The sequence below is a fragment of the Rhipicephalus sanguineus genome, chromosome 9, assembly GCF_013339695.2.
Source record: "Rhipicephalus sanguineus isolate Rsan-2018 chromosome 9, BIME_Rsan_1.4, whole genome shotgun sequence".
In the NCBI taxonomy this organism is placed as follows: Eukaryota; Metazoa; Arthropoda; class Arachnida; order Ixodida; family Ixodidae; genus Rhipicephalus; species Rhipicephalus sanguineus.
Genome location: NC_051184.2, coordinates 2,750,347 through 2,766,598, shown reverse-complemented (window position 1 = coordinate 2,766,598; position 16,252 = coordinate 2,750,347). Strand labels below are relative to the sequence as shown.

Below are 16,252 nucleotides of genomic sequence, written 5' to 3'. Positions count from 1 at the left end.
GGGCGTCGTAGCCGAGGCCGACACATGGCGCCGGCGCGCGCAGACTCAGCCACCGCCCCGCACTACTTGCCGCTGCTGGTCTGCACATTCGAGAGGAGTGACGTTGTAGCCATGACAGACACACTGGCGCCAGCGCGCGCGCAGCTATTCACCTTCACTGTGCAGTCGCCGTCTGACACTGCGCTGGAGCAGATTGATAGCGCCTCTGACTGTGTTTGCAGGTGGGTAACGCCATGGAGAAGGAGAGCGCAAATGCTGCTCGACGGCGCAGAAGAGCCGAGAAGCTTAATTCATCGGATCCCGAAGTAGTTGCCTGGCATTTAGCGGTTCAGCGTACGAAGAACAGAAGTAGGCTAATAATCCTAGACAACCTGGAAAGCTAAGAGTAATCAGCTGAATCTTTGCTAACGCTACGTATATCCTGGCATAGCTGAGCTAAGCCACTGCAAATCTTTTTATTTCGCATCGTTGTATTTTACTGTACAATTGACTGAATACCTTAATGAAAGCGGCCGTTATAAACCGACCCCCCTGTACACTCGTGCTTAAATTAAATTCTATACTACCAAGGCAGCGACAACCGTTTACTAGCACATTATGGTTAGTTCTTAAATCTATTACTAAGAGTGGGAGTTTTAAAAGCATGAGCATTTCTATGCCCACTCAACGGAAGAATCCTTCATCCGCCCCTCTGTCACGCAAGACGATAATGGCCACAAAATAAATGAGTAAAATGCAGAAGTCCCACGTTCCCTTATGGATTTGCCTAAGCCGACGCGAATGCGAAAACCATCTTCTTTTTCTTCTTAGTCGAATGTATTAATCTGACCCCCCCCCCCTTTCCCGACATGATTTTACACTGCCTCCGAGATCGCAGGCACTGTAAGCTTTCTTTACCTCTCGCGCTATTACTGTGCTCCGGGATGGGCCCACCTACGACCAAGCAAAAATGTCATGTGATGACATCTCCATAAGCGTGCGCAGGGTTCCCCTTCAGGGGGGGCGAAGGTTCGTCGCAGCGCCCCCCCTCCCTATTATGTCAATGTATGCGGCTGCCTTTGCGCCCCTCTTCTCGCCCCCACTACAATGTATAGGGCTGACTTTGCGCCCCCCCTTCTCGCCCCCCTTGGCCCCCCCCCCCCCTGCGCACGCCTATGGACATCTCCCTATAATAGCTAATGATAATGATCTGTCAGTTGGCTAATGTTCTTATGTTAACCTCACTTGATATGTTCATTGTAAAAAGCAGCAATACATTTTATTCTGTAGGTAGAACGAAGAGAAGTCAGTATGTTGCACAGCAAAATGAATTGGGGTGCCATTTGCACTGTAACGGTGCTTGGCTTTATGCTGTATACTACAGGTAAGTAAAAATATCAATTATTAATGCGATTGCAGTCGTAAGTACTGTTTCACACCTTGTGTTTGTTTCAAGCTTGGTTGAGAATTAGGACTAAAACAATGAATACTTCAAGGATTTATAATTTCACTGACTTGACAGCCACATTCCTTGGGTGACCGAATGAATATGTATCCGATGGCGTTCCCAACTATTTTTTTTTCGTTTCACGCGCATTTCGTGCGACGCTTTTCACGCCAAGATGCCCGTGAATTGGAGTGATTGCTGACACGCATGGTCACACTCCTATGCAATGGCTTGTTGATGCCATCTTTGCACGGTATTCCCCGTTGATGCATTCTTTGCGCGGGACAGTCACTTCAACGTGACAATATTTCTCAGCTACCGCAAGGGTTAAATCATGATCATGGGCGTTAGTCGTCGGTACGGAGATGTGCCACTATAGGCGTCAACGTGAGTGCGTCCACATCAAGCAGTGCTATATCTGCCAAACAGTAGACATTGTACAAGCTTTCATATACCAATGCGCTCTGAACAATCAACTACTTCTGTGGCGACACGTTCACTTTCGTGTTATACCGATTCCTATGACGGAGGGATCAGCCATCATTTTTCCGAGGCTTGTGGCACACATGTCACCGCCCCGTTATAAAAGGGACGCTCAGAGCATCCATCCATCCATCCATCCATCCATCCATCCATCCATCCATCCATCCATCCATCCATCCATCCATCCATCCATCCATCCATCCATCCATCCATCCATCCATCCATCCATCCAACAGCACTATGAGAGGAAAGTGTGAAAGATAAAAGTCGCGTTCATGTAGCCTCCGTTTTATGTTTGGCGGTAGCTTAGCAGGCTAAACTAAAAAAGGTCATGGGTTCGACTCCTGTCAATGGAAGCTTTCTTATAGTTTTTTCTTTGCCATTTGATGGCGTTCATTTTGGTGACGTATTTCCGCGACGGAAATACGTCATGAAAGTCTTGGTGGACCCCGGCCTAAAACACTTTCGTGTTAAAAAAATCTGTGTGGAGGGACACTAAATTAAAAGGCGAATAACCTCGCTTTTCTGTATAGGTGCGAGGATGGCGACAGCAGAGTGCAAACCACCGGACTGTAAAGCGAATAGCGAAGCGACAGTAAACTGTAGTAGTCCGTGTGTCGGGTTCGCCTGCAGGAATGGAACTCTTACGACCAAATGGTACGTCAAACGTGAATAGCTGGAGTCGCTGCATGGTTTGACCATATTTGATTGCTTTATCGATGCTGTCAGTGGGACTGCGGGATGTTATATATTTACTAGAAAAATTGGCTCGTTGCTTCATACTTGCTGGTGAAACAGCGCGAGGAGCAGGACATAAGAAGAGAGGGGACAAACCACAGCGCTCTGCTTTGTTCTTCTCTTCTTATGCCCTGCTTCTCGCGCTGTTTCACCAGCAAGGAAAGATGCACATCTCCGATATGCAGCCTCTGGGGCCGGATTCACAAGGCTTTTCTTTTTTAAGTGCTCTTTACCACTGGCTAGACACCTTCGGTAATGATATGTTAGTGCCAGGATTGGCTGAAACTTTGTCTTATGAACAAATGTGACGTAAGAGGTTGTGTGAATTCGTGCCCTGATGCGTCATTATGTGCTCTTTGCGGGAACCTCGTTTGAAGCAATATATTATTCAGTATTTTTTCACTGTCCTCATGTGGATTTTCTGGCGCCCTTTTGTATCTTTCCACATCTAGTCTTTCCTCTGCATTTGTCTCTAGTGCATCGGTTATACCTTCAATCAATCAATCAATCAATCAATCAATCAATCAATCAATCAATCAATCAATCAATCAATCAATCAATCAATCAATCAATCAATCAATCAATCAATCAATCAATCAATCAATCAATCAATCAATCAATAAATCAATCAATCAATCAATCAATCAATCAATCAATCAACATGCCAAGGAACAACCCTAGTACCTCTGATGGCGCACGCATCAAGGGACCGAGAAAGCTAAACACTATCATGAGGACAGGTTGCAGCAGAAAAGAAGCGTAGAAAAATGTAGGAGATATAAAAACACAGAATACTAACGACAGAGTATAATACATCATCACAGCGCAGCAAGTATGAACGGACGATGATGAAAATGACTGTTTTCATACACCAAAGCAAAAGGTAAACTGGAAAGACAAAACAGGAGAGAAGGACTTGTACATTGTCTGAAACTACGTTAAAGCAGCGCAGACTTCGAAAAAGAAAGAAAGAATGACCGCGAATCGTGAGAAATATCGAGATCAGGGGAATAAACCATGTAAGGACTTTGTATTCTGTAGAAGGCTGATTTTTGGCAGAGGCAGGCAGGTACATATATATGTGCAAGCTCTCAAGTGATGTTGCGCGGAATCCGCAAAACAATCCAACTCAGCAGTTCGAGGCAGGTGATGATACCGCGAAGCTTTGAAAGCAATAAATGACCGGCGCGATTTCGGTGGCAGTGAAATGACGGCGATGACAAAAGGCGAACAGCGCTAGAACTGTCATTTCTAGCAAAGCGATTATTAGATATGCTTCGAACTTTTGAAATTCCATTCTAAGGTGCAGAAGAGTGGCTTATTGGGTGAGTTAGCAATTCATGTTGCTTATAAATTCAAGTGCGTAACTATATTGTGACGATAAAACGCGTTTATTAACAGGATGGGGAATGAATGCAGAGGTACAGCTCAGTGAAAAGCAGTTCGCCCAACCTCTCGCGAGCCAGTTCAGCCTCGTTGTCGTCCTCTTCCTCTACTCGCCGACACCATGTTCGCTATCAGAGAGTTTGCTATCAATAGCATGTTGGCTATCAATATTGTTACGGATGTGACGGGTTTATTTGCACTGAAAGACAAGGGATGGTCCAATGGACAAGGGACAAAGGAAGGACTACGGAGAGACAGGGACAAGCGCATGTCCTTGTTTAGCTACGCACTGGAATTTCTAAGTAATATTGCCACGCCCACTTCTTGTCTTGTTTTGATGTATTCGGGTTTGACCGGCAGAGACGGTTATCAACGCTCGACGCTGTCCGCGAAGTAGTGTTCTAGAAGCATCGCGATTGTAGTAGATCGGTTTGTTAAGATTGCGCCCCGCACGCGAATGTTCCAGCTTTGTCTAGAGATTACGCCGCCACCAGCGATATTGCTGGAAAGTTCGATAGCGCCTGTATAAAAGCCGACGCGCGTGACCGCTTGTCAGTTGATCGACGGACGACGCCCTGTTCGCCGCTATCATTGTACAGCGTGCATTGCTGTAGTTCTAGTTCTCATTTTCCGGCCACAAGTTCGGCCAAATAAACAGTTTCATCCTACAAACGCCGACTGCTGTCTTCGTCGACGTCACGACCACGTGACATCTGGTGGAGGTGCTGCTTCATGATCCGGACGCCACCGCGGAGCGCTGACCCAAGCCCAAGCCGCGAAGAAGACGACTCTAAGGACAACCCGGATCCTCGAACCAGCCGCCGGCAGAAAGGACTACCCCCCCAATACGGACTCCTACCGGATAAGCCAAAAGCCACGGCGACAAGAACAACAGGCACGATGACGGCCGCAGCGAACCCTGCCGCGATAGTGATGCAGCCGCCGAGGTAGCCGCCGACATTTCGTGGTTCGCCATGTGAAGACCCCGAAACCTGGCTGGAGACGTTCGAAAGGGTCGCAACATTTAACTGGAACGCCGACGACAAGCTGCGCCACGTGTACTTCCACCTGGAAGAAGCAGCAAGGACATGGCTCGAGAACCGGGAGTCCACGCTTCGAACCTGGGATCTCTTTCGTAGTGCTTTTTTGGAGACGTTCACGAGCGTCGTTCGAAAGGAAAGGGCCGCATCCTTGCTGGAGACACGGGTTCAGCTCCCGAACGAAAACGTGAGCTTCTTCGCGGAAGAAATGACCCGGCTGTTCCGCCACGCTGACGTCAACGTGCCTGAAGAAAAGAAGGTTCGCTTCCTCATGCGAGGAGTAAAGGAACAGCTCTTCGCTGGCCTTATGAGGAATCCGCCGAATACCGTCCAAGAATTTGTCTCCGAAGCAACAACAATCGAGGAAAACGCTTGAGATGCGAACACGGCAATACAACCGCAGCCTCTCGACCACAAGCTACGCCGACGTTCAAGCGCTAGGATCCGCCGACCTGCGTGAGACGATTCGAGCAATCGTGCAAGAGGAGCTGCGAAAACTTCTACCTTCGTCGCAACCTCAAGTAGATTCCATCGCCGACCTCGTGCGCCAGGAGATCCAGCATTCACTCGGTGCGCCTCAGCTAGTAGAGCCGCAGCCGCAAGCTATGAGCTATGCTGCTGCAGCCCGCCGTCATGCTCCTCCTCCACGCCCACGCCAAGACGATACACCGCCGCAGTACCGTCGCCAGACGCCGCCGCCGCCACCGATGCCCTACCGTCCACCTGTCGGCCATACGCCGCCGCCGCCACCGACGCCCTATCGCCCACCTGTCGGCCAGCGCTACACCCCGAGGAAGACCGATGTCTGGCGCGCCCCTGACAACCGCCCGCTCTGCTACCATTGCGGGGAGGCCGGCCACACGTACCGCCGCTGCCAGTACCGACAGATGGGACTACGAGGATTCGCCATCAACGCGCCGCGACCGCAGCCAGGCGAACGGCCTCGCGACATCGACGACTACCTAACCGGAACACAGTGGCAAGAACGACGACCTTCACGCTCGCCGTCGCCCGGCCGCTACATGTCACCGCACCGCCGGCCGTACACTGGCCCAAACCGGGGCCGGTCGCCTAGCCCGTATCCGGAAAACTAAGGGCAGCAACCGATGGAGGTGCGGTTGCTGTGCGACGAACTACCGAAGATCCTCCGCCGACGACGACGACGTCGCGACGAAACCTTCAGAACACGACGCGAACCAGACAGACCCCTGACGACGAGATCTTGCGGACCAAAGAAGACCCGACGACGCAACATGGAAGCAGCGGAACAAACCGACGCAGCCGTGACCCGACGCCGAGACCCAACCGCAACGCAAGACGACGAACTAGCGACCTCGACGTTCTCATCGACGGCCACAACGTCACCGCTCTCGTCGATACTGGAGCCGACTATTGCGTCATCAGTGGGCTCTTCGCCACGAAGTTGAAGAAAGTTAAGACCGCTTGGGAAGGCCCCGAAATCCGCACCGCTGGAGACCATCTGATAACGCCGATTGGTGTTTGCACGGCGAGAGTCACCATCAATAACCGGACTTATCCTGCGAGCTTTGTAATCCTACAAAACTGCTCCAGGGATGCAATACTTGGAATAGACTTCCTAAGTGAACACGGCGCCGTCATCGACCTGAGGTCCGAGTCGATAACACTAACCCCAGATAAAGCGCTCCCGCCCCGCGCGACGCCAGGGAACCATGCATTGAATGTGATAGAAGAGCAGGTGACCATTCCGCCGCGTTCCAGCGTCATTATTTTCGTCGGCACCGAAAAAGCTGAAGACATCGAAGGTGTCATCGAGAGCGATCAGCGTTTGCTGCTAGACCGTGACATTTGCGTCGCAAGGGGAATTGCTCGGTTGCATGAAGGAAAAGGAAGCGTGATGCTAACGAACTTCAGCCAGGAATACAGACACCTGAGCAGGGGCACGACGATTGCATACATCGAAGAAATCTTGGCCGTCAGCGATGCGTTCGCCTTTTCAGATTCTGACGAAACTACGACGACGATCCCTGAGCCACCCTTCGACGTAAACCCAAGTCTTTCCGCTCGCCAACAGCAACAGCTCCGACGCCTTCTGCAGGAATACAGGGACTGTTTCTCGTCGTCATCGCGGGTCCGACAAACGCCCCTTGCTAAGCACCGCATCATAACAGAAGAAAATGCTCGACCACTCCGTCAGAGTCCCTACCGGGTTTCGACGCGGGAACGGGAGGCCGTTAAGAAACAAGTCGATGAAATGCTACGCGACGACATCATCCAGCCGTCGAACAGCCCGTGGGCGTCTCCCGTGGTGTTAGTGAAGAAGAAGGATGGGACCCTACGTTTCTGCGTCGATTATCGTCGCCTGAACAAAATCACAAAGAAGGACGTGTACCCTCTCCCACGGATAGACGACACCCTGGATCGACTTCACAACGCGAATTACTTTTCGTCGATGGACCTCAAGACCGGCTACTGGCAAATTGAAGTCGACGAGAGAGACCGAGAAAAGACCGCCTTTATAACACCGGACGGCCTATTCGAGTTCAAGGTCATGTCTTTCGGTCTTTGCTCGGCGCCTGCGACTTTCCAACGAGTCATGGATACTGTGTTAGCTGGCTTGAAGTGGCAGACTTGCCTTGTTTACTTGGACGACGTCGTTGTGTATTCCTCGAACTTCGACGAACACCTCCAGCGACTTCAAACCGTACTTCAAGCAATCAAGAACTCCGGGCTCACCCTGAAGCCAGAAAAGTGCCGCTTCGCGTACGAGGAGCTCTTGTTTTTGGGTCACGTGATCAGCAAGACTGGAGTGCTCCCAGACCCGCAGAAAACAGCTGCCATCGCCGCTTTCCCGCCACCCACCGACAAGAAGGCCGTGCGCCGATTTCTCGGCTTGTGCGCCTATTACAGACGCTTTGTCAAAGACTTTTCACGGATCGCCGAGCCACTAACGCAGCTTACGAAGACCGACGTCGAATTCAGGTGGCAAACAGCGCAAGTCGAAGCATTTCATGAACTTAAACGACGCCTGCAGACACCTCCGATACTTGCGCATTTCGACGAATACGCCGATACGGAGATTCACACCGATGCAAGCAGCATAGGACTCGGCGCCGTCCTTGTGCAGCGGACGGGCGGACTGGAAAGGGTTATCAGTTATGCTAGCCGGTCGCTGTCTAAACCAGAGGTCAACTATTCCACAACAGAAAAGGAGTGCCTCGCCATCATCTGGGCTACGTCAAAGTTTCGCCCCTACCTCTACGGCAGGCCCTTCAAAGTTGTGAGCGACCTTGTGAGCCTTGTGTTGGCTAGCTAACTTGAAGGACCCTTCAGGTCGCCTCGCACGGTGGAGCCTAAGACTTCAAGAATTCGACATTACGGTCGTCTACAAGTCCGGAAGGAAACACTCCGACGCCGACTGCTTGTCTCGTGCCCCCGTCGACCCACCAACGCCCGACGACCAGGATGATGACAGCTTCTTGGGAGCCATAAGTACCGAAGACTTCGCCGAACGACAGCGAGCCGACCCGGAATTGAAGGGTCTAGTGGAATACCTGGAGGGCAGGACCGTCGTTGTCCCAAAAGTATTCAGGCGAGGATTGGCATCATTTTCCTTGAAAAACAACGTCCTCGTAAAGAAGAACTTCACTCCGGCCCGAGCCAGCTACCTTATCGTTGTACCTTCGGGACTGCGACCAGAAATTTTGCATGCCCTGCACGACGACCCAACGGCTGGACACCTCGGACTTTCCCGAACGCTCGCACGAGTACAAGAAAAGTACTACTGGCCGCGCCTTGCCGCCGACGTCACTCGCTACGTAAGGACGCGCCGAGACTGTCAGCGACGGAAGACACCGCCCACAAGACCAGCAGGCTTCCTTCAGCCGATCGAGCCTCCTCGGCGACCATTCCAGCAGATCGGGATGGACCTCCTGGGGCCGTTCCCAACGTCGACTTGCGGAAATAAATGGATCGTCGTGGCTACCGACTACCTCACCCCGCTACGCGAAACAAAAAGCCCTGCCCAAAGGCAGTGCCGCTGAGGTAGCCAAGTTCTTCGTTGAGAGCATCGTCCTTCGACACGGCGCCCCAGAGATTCTCATCACCGACAGAGGTACGGCGTTCGCGGCTGACCTGACTCAGGCGATCTTTGAAAACAGCCACACAAGCCACCGCCGCACCACCGCGTACCACCCACAGACCAACGGCCTCACCGAGCGTCTAAATAAGACCATCGCCGACATGCTGGCCATGTACGGTCGACGTCGAACACAAGACGTGGGACGCCATCCTTCCGTACGTGACCTTCGCGTACAACACGGCCGTACAGGAAACGACGCAGATGACGCCATACAAGTTGGTCTACGGACGGAGCCCGGCAACGACGCTCGACGCCATGCTACCAAACGTGACCGACGAGGATAACATCGACGTGACCACGTACCTACAGCGCGCCGAAGAAGCACGACAGCTCGCCCGCCTACGGATCAAGAACCAGCAGACGACTGACAGCCGCCGCTACAACCTTCGACGACGCCACATGGAATACCAACCCGGTGACCGTGTATGGGTATGGACGCCAATACGCCGACGAGGACTTAGTGAGAAGCTTCTTCGACGATACTTCGGACCGTACAGGGTACTTCGACGCCTAGGCACACTCGACTATGAGGTTGTCCCAGACGGCATTACGAACTCTCAGCGGCGCCGTGCGCGACCTGAAGTCGTCCATGTCGTGCGCCTTAAGCCGTTTTTCGCGCGTTAGCGAGCCTGGGGACTCTATTTTTTTTCCTTTGTTATTGTAATTTATTTGTGTATACACTTGTTTTTTTCTCTTCTATGTTCTTTCACAAGCATCGGGACGATGCTTTTTCAGAGGGGGGCATTGCCATGCCCACTTCTTGTCTTGTTTTGATGTATTCGGGTTTGACCGGCAGAGACGGTTATCAACGCTCGACGCTGTCCGCGAAGTAGTGTTCTAGAAGCATCGCGATTGTAGTAGATCGGTTTGTTAAGATTTCGCCCCGCACGCGAATGTTCCAGCTTTGTCTAGAGATTACGCCGCCACCAGCGATATTGCTGGAAAGTTCGATAGCGCCTGTATAAAAGCCGACGCGCGTGACCGCTTGTCAGTTGATCGACGGACGACGCCCTGTTCGCCGCTATCATTGTACAGCGTGCATTGCTGTAGTTCTAGTTCTCATTTTCCGGCCACAAGTTCGGCCAAATAAACAGTTTCATCCTACAAACGCCGACTGCTGTGTTCGTCGACGTCACGACCACGTGACAATATGGAGTAACTGCTGGATTTAGAAAAGCTGTTCCAGATCCCGGATGCATATTCAAGTTGGGGAGGACAAATTGTTGTGTGTGGTAACGTAGTGGAGCATTCAGTTCTCTCGATAGTCATTCGATTCTCTTGAGAGCTGAGAAAGCGAAGGCCTCCGCATAGCAGCGCACTTAGTGGGAGCAGTGAAGTGTAAGGTGCCATCAAAGAGAGCACGGCGACCATCCCTCACAAACCTTGCATAACAGTGGAGAATTAGCACGGCATGAAAACAATACACTTGCTGTTTTGCATGTTTTGCGTGAGTCCGCACGTTGTGATATTGATTATATCCTTTTATCATCAGGTGTCCGAACGAAGGGGACCCGTTATGCACAATACAATACGACGGGAACCGCACATACCCGGACTGCTGCGGGCCAACGATGTGTAGGACCGGTCGAGGTTGAAAACACGGCGTGCAGCCCAATAAATGCATAGCACATTTAAGGCGATAGCACTATTGAACACCCGAGTTGGTCGCAATAAACGACGTTGGAACGTGCCTGTCACGGTGTGTTACTGTGTTATATAGCTACAGAAAGCAAATTAAAGCGAACATATATTTTAGAAGACCGTCACGCACAGTAATAATAATTATTGGGGTTTACATCCGGCTAGTCGCTTTTTTTTTCTCAACCCCTCCATCAGTACTGTATTGGTAGGAATAAAATTATTATTATTATTATTATTATTATTATTATTATTATTATTATTATTATTATTATTATTATTATTATTATTATTATTATTATTATTAAAACCATGATATGATTATGAGGGACGCCGTAATGGAGGGCTCCGGAAATTTTTCACCATCTGATGTTCTTTAATATGCACTGGCGTCGCACAGTACACGGGCCTTAAGCATCTCACCTCCATCGAAATGCCGCCGCCACGGCCGGGATACTTCACGTACAGCGGTGAGCAGAATGGGAAGAAAACTTGAAAATTTGTCTTTAATGTGGCATTTACACGTAATGAGTGGGCTGTAATCTGCTGTGTCAAGATATCACAAATAGGTTTCCCGTAAACATATATATATATATATATATATATCGACCTATACATGAAACATCACAAAAACAACCTAAGAAAGGTATACTTTAATTATGCCGTTAATTATTACGTAATGCGATGTATTTTAATTATCAGAAGCCAAACGCGGCGCCCTAAAACTGTCCTTCAGGTCATCGACTACATTATAATTCTGCCCCTTTGGACTAATAATTTTAGCCCTATTGCCGTTTTTGACGTTTTATACAGCAGTATGACTAAAACAAGTGACAAGCAGTTGTATGACTTGCATTATTTGCTGCCAAAAAGCCACCGCTGGAATATTGCGCTGTCGTGCTATGCAGTGAAGGCGAGGCAATGACAAACTTCCTACAACCTAGTGGTTATTCAGTTAGAATTTTTTTTTTCTCGCTTAAAACAAAAAGTACTCTTCTCAAACTTTCTGCATGTAATACCAACAAAATGTACTAAACAACGATGTATGAGCCATATTTTTTTTAACCGCCACGCTGCGAAAGTGAAGCCGCAAAAAGAGTCAAAATGCCATTTTTCCCAACTTTGACACAATAATGTGGCAATGTTTCTGCTTCATTCGCTCCCGTAGTATTTTTATAATTTATTATACATTTAAGGAAGAGTTTCTTTTCTTGTTTCTTTTGCGTAACTCCGCAGATCATATTGTCACGACTAAAGGCCGGCAGGATGACAGAGGACAAAGAAGTGAGGAACATTTATGTCGCACGAGAGAACCCTGACCCAGGGCATATTCCAACATCCACCTTACCAACAAAAACACTGAAAAACCGATTTTCCTTATTCTCAGGTGCCTGTCTTCAACCGACCGAAAATGCACTTCCTCTTTCGCTGATCCTAACCAAGCTTATCCTGGTTTCTGTGTCGTCGTTGCTTGCAGTGGCGGGAAGTTGCGAGGAGCCGTTTGGAGAAAACTGAGGATGAACGCTCTTAATACCAAGCCTGTTAAGAGAGTTATCATTATCGAATTATTCGACATGCGGCGGCGACACGATGATCTGAAACGTATGGTACTTTAGTATAAGTTTCAATAAACCAGGTTATCGCCCTGTCGGAGCTTTTGTGACTGTCAGCCTAGTATATCTTAACGTTGCCTCACTTGATCCAAGTTACCATGATTTATGCGAAGCATTTATTGGGATCACAACATCAAGATAATTTAATATCTTCCGTCATCATAAAGCCAGCCAATGTTGTGATGTTTAAACATGGCTTTTTATAAGTGAATCCAAACACAGTAGAAGTTCAGGGGAACATGGAAGCTTGAAGAGGTGAAACCGCTGGAGCCACCTTTTCGACAGGTAGATTTGTCATTGTCAAGGAAAGGACGATATAATTTTGTGTTAATGAAATAACAATTGTTCTTGACTAACAATTAACTCCCCTAAAGCCTTGTTGTGAAATGCAGTTTGGGTCGTTCAGTGTGCAACATAATATATATATATTGTGATGACGAAGACCGGCACCGAGGCTCTGGCGCGCGGGCAGCTAGAAGGAGGTAGAGGAAGAAGAGGTCGGAGAATAGAACAGCTGGCCCAGGAACGGGTGCTGTGTCCGTCTCTGTTCATTACAATGGCGCAGCCGACAGGCTGCGCCATTGTAATGGCGCAGTCAACGACAACTGAACCTTAAGGCTGAAGCCACCTGTAAGTGCTCGTAGGCTGTCGGCGTTGCGGGTGTCTCCATCGAAGGAACGCCGTCCACGCTTCCTCGCTCATGGACACCAGGACCCTACTTCTGCCGGTAGAACCTATGCCATCATTCGAGGACGGCGTCCAGGCCTCCTCGGTGGCCAAAAGGCAGGTTTACCCCGGCGCCGTCACGACAGCGTACGGCCTCCTGTTGCCCGGGAACGCTGTTCACGCTTCCCGTGGCGACAACCTCTCGCTCAGGACTTCCTCGGCACCTGAGTTGCTGAGGGGCGCAGACCAAGCGCCCGCTGGCAAGGATCCCGCCGCAGTGAGCACAGGGACCCCTTCCTCCTCGGGCGTCACCATTGGCTCCGCGTGCGGATCTCCTGAAAGCGCCGCTGAACTTTCCCGTACGATCGCGCGACTCCGCGTCACGGCCCACGCATTGACGGCGTCGAGCTCTGCGCTGTTTCCTGCGATCGTGCCGGAATTGTGCGCCATCAACGCTATGTTGGGTATAGCCGCCTCGCACGACCTTGAGGCCAGCTCACCCAAGCAGCGCAGCGAGTTCCGGTGTACTCTCACGCAACTCTCTAACCAACTGGGCTGCTTAGCGTCCGCACTGTCCGGTTTTTCGCCTGCCGTCCCACCACCGCCGGCTGCCTGCGAACTACAGGAGTTCAACGGCTCTCAGGACGACGCCGACAACTGGGTAGCGACCGTGAACGCTCTCGGAGCTCGCATGGCGTGGACGGAAGAGCAGAAGTGGTGTGTAGCCATAGACCGCCTTCGAAATGGTGCCGCGGCGTGGCATAGGTACGAAGGCGTGAGGCAGCAGTCCTGGGCCGAGTGGAGCACCAAGCTCAAAGCTGTCTTTGGACCGATTAACTACAACCTCGCTGCCACCACCCTGTCCAACCTGACCGCTACCGAGGATGGAGCTCAGGAGGGGCACCACCTCGAGGCTGCAACTGTACATTGCAGCTCACCTGCAGACAATGTCACAACGTGCCCTGGGACACGCACACACCTGAGACCAGACTCACCACTTCAGGCCACGGAATTGGCGTCGGTAACCAACACCACGTCTCTGACAGACGCCGCGACCACATCTCGTTCACAGCCATTGGAGAAGCGTTCCCGAAGCTCACCATCGTATCAGCGCATCACTACGACCTCTTTCCACCAACGGCAGTCGGAGAAGCGGCCCTCACATCACGCGCAACCTGACCTGTCTGCGCATCCCGGGAAAGAGGTCCTTCTTGTAGCGTCAAAGCATGGTCCTCTGCTTTCAACACACTCATTGGCCAAGTGTGATGACGCCTCAACTACTGCTGAGTGACAAATCGCTTCACGAAGTTAAAGCGACAGGCGATGCCACAATCGTAAAGGGTCAGTCCGTCTGCATGGCTGAGTCTACACCCCAGCCAGAAGCCGATGTCCGCCAGCACTGCCCCCGGACGTGTGACAAGAACCATTTCATTCAGACTGCCACTGTGTTGCCCGAAGGCCACGTGGAACACAACGCAGTGGTTTTTTGCACGGGATCCGTCGCTGGTCGACCGGGTTCCGACAAGTTCGGAGGGAGCGGCTGCGAGATTGAGATGCCTTTGGACACCCGTGACAATCTTGGCACTGGGTGCAGACATGTACGACCTCGCTCGCATCCTTCGTCCATCCATCATGTACCGACTCGAAACGCAAACCAGGAAGAGGACAAAGTAGACCATACGTGCCACCGCAAATGGCATGCGGCCAGCACAAACGTGCGACCACAACGATACAGCCAGGGCTATCGACCAGAGGCATCGTCATCGGCGGTATGGCAAGCCAGATTGCCGCGCGTCCGAGACCTGCGACAGCTACGAATTAGCCAGTGTCGGTCGCCGGAATCATATTTGGCAAAAGTCCAAGTGAAGTTCCAGCATTGTCGAGCCCGGCCACTCCGAAATAGCCAGTGCCGTCCACCAGACATACTTATGGCAGATTCACAAGCCAAGTCGCAGCGTGGCCAGGACCGACCACCGCGATGCAGCCAGCACCGCCCACCAGAAACATTGCCGGCAGCTCAGCCGACAATGCTTGCAGTCATGGCCGAGTGTGATGACGAAGACCGGCACCGAGGCTCTGGCGCGCGGGCAGCTAGAAGGAGGTAGAGGAAGAAGAGGTCGGAGAATAGAACAGCTGGCCCAGGAACGGGTGCTGTGTCCGTCTCTGTTCATTACAATATATATATATCTATATCTATATATATATATATATATATATATTTGCTGTATACATATATATATATATATACACTTCAGTCGCTAATCCGCAAAGGCGGGTGTTTGAGCCAGAGTGTAATTCATGTACGTTATCAGTACTGTACAGATGATCCATTACTGTAGCCTCTGTCTGCGGATTCAGATCCTGTGGTCAAACGTGCGTGTGTATTGAATGAAACAAAGCAGTTGTTATTACGGCTATCAAAAATCGAAAAAGGCGCCTGTCGAATACGACATGGTTTCATCTGCTTGTGCGCACCGCGTACATTTGCAACAAAAGAGGCAAGGAAAGTCAAGGCTGTTTTGAAGCGCGTAATGAACTTTTCCTGTGGTATAATGCAGCCGTCGCTTCTAGCAAATCCGTGGAGCGCCTTTTTAGCATTGGGCGCCAAGGCACTCCCAAGCACAAAGCTTTTAAGCGCACATAAAACGAGGACCGAAGATTTAAGAACTTGACAGGTTCTTAACTGTCAAGTTCTTAACTGTCAACTGAAGAACTGTCAAGTTCTTAATAAGCGCTGTCTGTCAAGTTCTTGAATCTTCGGTCCTCGTTTTATGTGCGCTTAAAAGCTTTGTGCTTTAACATGAATGTTCACCAACTAGCCCATCTCACCGTCTTGTTGCGGTACTCCCAAGATGCATTTTCTTGTGGAATTAGAAAATATGTTTATCGAAATGGATTACTGCCAAACATCTTTATTCACCCGCAAGATTAGTTGCTTCTAGAACTGCTCATCCGAAAGCCATGCCTCTGTTTGTTTGTTTCACTGTTTGTTTGTTTGTTCTTAGTAGTTACCGAAAGACACGCTTTTTCGGTGGGGTTAACCGAGAATGCTTACGCATTAAAAGTCAAGTTAATGCAGTTTCACAACGGCCATTCCGGGATCTCACATGATGAGCACAGTGGCTATGCGCCAAGGTATTCT

At 50.5% G+C, this 16,252-nt stretch overlaps 1 long non-coding RNA gene across 1 annotated transcript; it reads left to right on the top strand.

The window, feature by feature from the left end:
* The first annotated feature begins 1,268 nt into the window (after nt 1-1,268).
* Nucleotides 1,269-10,816, top strand: LOC119404054 (uncharacterized). Its single transcript, XR_005186142.2, has 3 exons — nt 1,269-1,363; nt 2,443-2,566; nt 10,686-10,816. It is a non-coding gene; the product is annotated as an uncharacterized LOC119404054 (long non-coding RNA).
* The last annotated feature ends 5,436 nt before the right edge of the window (nt 10,817-16,252 follow it).